The sequence below is a fragment of the Pan troglodytes genome, chromosome 17, assembly GCF_028858775.2.
Source record: "Pan troglodytes isolate AG18354 chromosome 17, NHGRI_mPanTro3-v2.0_pri, whole genome shotgun sequence".
In the NCBI taxonomy this organism is placed as follows: Eukaryota; Metazoa; Chordata; class Mammalia; order Primates; family Hominidae; genus Pan; species Pan troglodytes.
The window spans coordinates 13,238,794-13,244,687 of record NC_072415.2 but is presented as its reverse complement, the minus strand read 5'-3'; positions in this window follow the sequence as shown (position 1 = coordinate 13,244,687).

Below are 5,894 nucleotides of genomic sequence, written 5' to 3'. Positions count from 1 at the left end.
AATCAAGTGAGTCTCATCCCAGGGATGCAAGGATGACTCAACATACACAAGGTAATAAATGTGATGTATTTCATAAACAGAATTAAAAACCAAATACATATGATCATCTCAATAGATGCATAAAAACATTCAGTAAAATCCAGCATTGCTTTATGATAAAAACCCTAAACAAACTAGACATAGAATAAACATATCTCAAAATAATAAAAGCTATATATGACAAACCCATGGCCAACATCATATTGAATGGGGAAAAGTTGAAAGTATTCCCACTGAGGGCTAGAACAAGTTAAGGATGCCCATTTTCACTACTTCTACTTAACATAGTACTGGAAGTCCTACCCAGAGCAATCAAGCAAGAGGAAGAAATAAAGGGCAACCAAACTGGAAAAGAGGAAGTCAAATTATCTCTGTTTGCTGATGATTTAAGCATATACTTAGATAAGCCTAAGAATTCCACCAAAAGACTCTTCTATTTGATGAATGAATTCATAAACTCTTAGGTTACACAATGAATGTACACAAATTAGTACTACTGCATAGCACCAACAATGATCAAGCTGAGAATCAAATCAAGAACTCAATTTATTTTACAATAGCAGCAGAAAAAAAAATTGAAATACACTTAACCAAATAAGTGAAAGATCTCCATAAGGAAAGCTACAAAAACTGCTGAAATAAATTAGAGATGATATAAACAAATGGAAATACATCCCATGCTCATGGATAGGAAGAATCATATTTGTGAAAATGACCTTACTGCTAAAAGCAATCTACAGATTCAATGCAATTCCTATCAAAACACTGACATCATTTTTCATAGAATTAGAGAAAGCAATTCTAAATTCTTATGAAACCAGAAATGAGCTTGAATTAAAAAAGCAACTCTAAGCAAAAAGAACAAATCTGGAGGCATAGTGTTAAGAGACTTCAAGTTATAATACAAGGTTTTAGTAATCAAAACAGCATGCATGGTACTGGGATAAAGGTAGATAAATAAACCAAAGGAAAGGAATAGAGAAACCAGAAATAAAGCCAAATGTATACAACCAACTGAACTTCCACAAAGCATTCAAAAACATAAATAGGAAAGGATACCCTATTCAATAAATGATGCAGGGAAAACAGGATAGCCACATGTAGAAGAATGAAACTGGATCACTCTTTCTCACCATATGCAAAAATTAGAAGATGGATCAGACTTAAATATAAAACCCAAAACCATAAAAATTCTAGAAAAAAAACTAAGAAAAACACATCTGGACATTTACCTAAGCCAAAACTTTATGACTAAGACTCCAAAAGTAAATGCAACAAAAACAAAAATAAATAAAAAGGACATAATTAAACTAAAAACCTTCACAGCAAAAGAAATAATCATCACAGTAAAAAGATAACTCAGAGAATAGAAGAAAATATTTACAAAGTATGCATCTAGCAAATAATTAATATCTAGAATTAACAAGGAAAACAAATCAGCAAGAAAAAATAATCCCATCAGAAAGTGTAAAAAATGACATGAATAGACATTTCTCAAAAGAAGACATACAAATGACCAACAAACATATAAAAAATTCTCAACATCACCAATCATCAAAGAAATGCAAATTAAAACCACAGTGAGATACCATCTTTTCCCAGCATAATAGGTATTATTAAAAAGTCAAAAGAAAAAAAACAGATTTTGGCATGAATGTGGTGAAAACGGCATGCTTATACATTGCTGGTGGGAATGTAAATTGGTACATCCTTTATGTAAAGCATTATGGAGATTTTTGAAATAACTAAAAGCAGATCTAGCATTCAGTCCATCAATCCCACTACTGGTTATCTACTCAAATTAAAAAAAGTCATTGTATCAAAAATACACCTGCATGTATATGTTTATTGCAGTACAATTCACAATTACAAAGATACAGAACCAACCTAAGTGCTCCTCAACCAATGAGTGGATAAAGAAATGTGGTAAACATACACCATGACATACTACTCAGCCCTAAAAAGAATGAAATAATGTCATTTGCAGCAACTCCAACTGGAGCTGCAGGCCATTATTCTAAGTGAAGTAACTCAGGAATGGAAAACCAAATATCATATATTCTCACTTTTAAGTGCTAGCTAAGCCATGGGTATGCATACAGAGTGGTATAATGGACTTTGGAGACCACTAAGGGGGATAGTAGGAGGTGGGTGAGGGATAAAACACTACATATTGGGTACAATGTACACTACTTGGGTGACATGGGCACCAAAATCTCAGACTTTACCACTCTGTAACCAAAAACCACTTGTTCCCCAAAAGCTATTGTGTTATATATGTATATTACATATGTCTAAGTATAGCCATAGATATCCAGGATATTTTTTTTAATCCTTAAAAAACCATATGATTTAAGAGAACTTAAAGTTATTAAAAATATATTATTATTTTAATTCTCCATCTCCCCTGGTAGTATGCTATGCAAATAATAATGAGGAGATATTAAAGGTCCCTGGGTTTCTCATGGATTCTCTCAAAGCACTAGCTTCTTGAGACTCTTCACACTCTGAGAGAATTAGATCTGCAGCCCTTTGTCCAGTTAATTTCTCTGATTTGAAACAATAGGAAAACTTCTTTTACTCCCCTAAGAGGGTCAAATTTTTAAAATCCTTAGATTACTAGGTTCCTAGGTTAAGTCCTAGGGTAAGAGGAAGACTAGGTTTTGGTATTCATACGTCAAAAGATATGATGTTCCAGAATTTGGAGACAGCTATAGGTCATAAAAACTTGGAGACACAGGGTTATTTGGCTCCAGGAGAGATTTTACAACATTCCAAACGTTTGGAATAAAGAAGATATCCTCTTAGAAGGACAGAAAAACAGCCGTTTCCATCCTATTATAAGTATAAAAACAAAGACAAGGAAAAAAACGATTGTTCTTAATTTCTTGCTTTCAGAGAGTCTGGCCTCTCACTAGGATGACCTGGATCTCTTTATACTGTCCAAAGATAAGAACTGGGAAAAGGAGCAGCCAACACACATTATTAAGAAATCTGTTTCTGACTGAGAACACTGTGTGGACATTTAAAATAAAATCAACAAACTTGAGCCCAGGAGTTTGAGGCTGCCATGAGCTATGATGGCATCACTACACTCTAACGTGGGCAACTAAGTGAGAACCAGTTTCTAAATAAATAAAGAAATAAATACATAAATAGTAAAATGAATAAGATGAGTATTAAAAGCCCAAAAACAGATTCTGAAATTTTGTTGAATATGTGAATGGATGAATAAATATGAAATGTAGATGGAGACATTAGGAAGAAGTTAGCTTCCACTGAAAAATATACACAAATCAAATTCCAAATAATTAAATATGTAGACTATAGCTTGTTTACAACAATAAAAAATAATGTTCTCTGTCAGAGAAAATTAAGAAAAGCAATTTAAACTCAACTGTTATAGAAAGAAAGATTACTATCTATTTAGCAGTGCTTAAAAAGGAGGTCATAGAGAATGAATTCCATTATAAACCTGACATGAACAGCAATGCAAAAAATTTGGACTTAACGTAAAATATTATTTGATGGTGTGAATAAATAATGAAATAAATGTTCATAAGATAAATTGTTGAAATAATTTGATATCATTTTTGAATAATTATTGAAATAATTAAATAAATTGTTCATGAAAAATTACTCATCTTGAGGAAGACAATCCTCATTTTACTACAATTTCATTATTTTATATTGGCAAGAGAAGAAATATTTTGAAAAACATTAATAAAGTTTACTTAAACAGGAGTATGATCCTCTTTCAGATGCAAAATAGAAGATAGGGGATGGAGCAAGTCTACCTTCCTTAAAAAGGTAGCTGAAGTCATCAGGAATTGTTTGTGTCATGCTACAGACCTATTCTGAAGAATAATAAATGAAACAGACTTATGAACTCATCAGATATATTTACACTAAGCATACTGATTAGAAAGTTCTCCTCATGTAATTTCTTCTTCCTGAATGATCTCAAAAAATATAATTTCAGGTCCAGATAATTGAAATAAAAGTGCATCCCTGAAACAAATTATTTAGCTCTTACTTTTTATAAATACTCTAATTGCTAAACTTATCAGGATCATGACCTACTTTGTATAGACAAATTAAATTCTAATTCTCCAGATCACAATATATAGGCTTTAAGTCACCATAATTTTTTCCCATTTGCCTCATTTCTGCCTTTCTTTGAGGTCTCTACCTTTTGTAACTAGTTTTTAATTTGTAAAATATTTACTTAATATTAGCGATTTATAATGAATTAGTTTAGACTAGAACGGCATTTGAATACTTGTTGAAAATAATATCACTTGTAGACCTAGAATACTTTGGTAGCTACTTCATTTTCTCTGTCTCTTTCTGAAAAGTTAGCCAGCTTGCTTTAGGCAGACAGTAAGGGAAGGGTCCCCCAGAGAACCTCCTACCTGCTCCACAAGTGTTTATACCAGATGTTTTGTGCAGATAAGGGTACTTGCTCCGGGGGCTTGCCTAAACATGCCTGCAGTGGAAAATTTTGTTTCTTAACACGTGGGCAGTAAGAAAAATAAATCAATATGGAATGTCTCAGACTAAGGGTCTGCATGCACTCTGGAAGGATGCAGTGGAGCCTACAGGAATTCATGCCTTATACAAATAGGGAACTCAGCCCCATCAGCTTATATAAAAATGCCTTTGTATTCACCTGTGAAGAGGGCAACCGGGAACCTACTTTCAGGACTCCTCTCTTTGCTGAGAGCTTTCCTTTAACTTAATAAATTCTATACAATTCAGAACAATGTGCTCTCCCTCCGTTTTTAGAGACATGTCCCTTACCCCAACCTCCAATGGCCACAGGTACACATGTGAGACAAATGGAAGAGTGGCAACTCCCAACCTGCCTCCCCTCCCGGCTGGGGCACATAGCCCAAGGGCCCCACTTGGCTAGGTGGCCAGCATTTCCTGCTCACTCTTCCCTCTCCCCACGCACCCACAGTGTCTTTCCTCCCCTGGCTGAGCCAGAAAGGAGGAGACAGCAATTAAAATGCTCTCTCCCTATTGGAGGAACTCATTTGTATAAGAATAAAAGGTTTCTCCTCCAGGCATCTTCCCCACCCTGCACTTAAGCTGTTTTATTTTATTTTATTTTTCTTTTCTCCACTTTGTAAGGAGTTAACTTTTATGAGAGGTTTTTTGTTTGTTTTTGTTTTTGTTTTTTCTTATTAGGCCAGAACCCCAATTCCCAAGATAGCCTTTTCTCTTCCTTGTTTAAGGAAGACCCAGCTCCAAAGCTTTAGGTTAGCATGACTAATTTCTGCCGATTAGGCTCCCTTCCATCTCGTGGATAGAGGTCATTCTAGTATCCATGGCATGCATGAAATCTAGAGAACTCAAAGGTTATCAACAACAGTGGGATAAGCAGCGCATGGGTAATGGTGGATAACTCGCACCCTGTAAGCCCCCTGTTAACATAGGTGAAAGCTGCATTGGCACCCATGGGTGGTAACCTGCCAAGATCACCAGAACTCAGGGATATAAGAACAGAAGAAAGAAAGAGGACACTTTTCTCCTCTCCCTCATATACCTCAGGTATTTACTAGGAAAAAGAAGAAACTAGGGATGCCTTGCTCCCCTCTTCTTAGGTGAGTAACCAATCATCTGCAGCCCATATTTCTCTTGATTGCCTCCTGAATCACTAGGACTCTTCTGAAAAAACACCTCCTTTCTCCTTTTTCCTCCTCTGTCCTCTCTTTGTGGGTGGGTCATTGTGTCGCTGTACCACAGGACACTCCCTTTGTATGCATCCCTTAAACTGGGAAAAGTTAATTTCCCCAAACCTTAAACTGCTTGGCTCAAAACTGAGCATGAAAAAGGGCAACTCAGAAGCC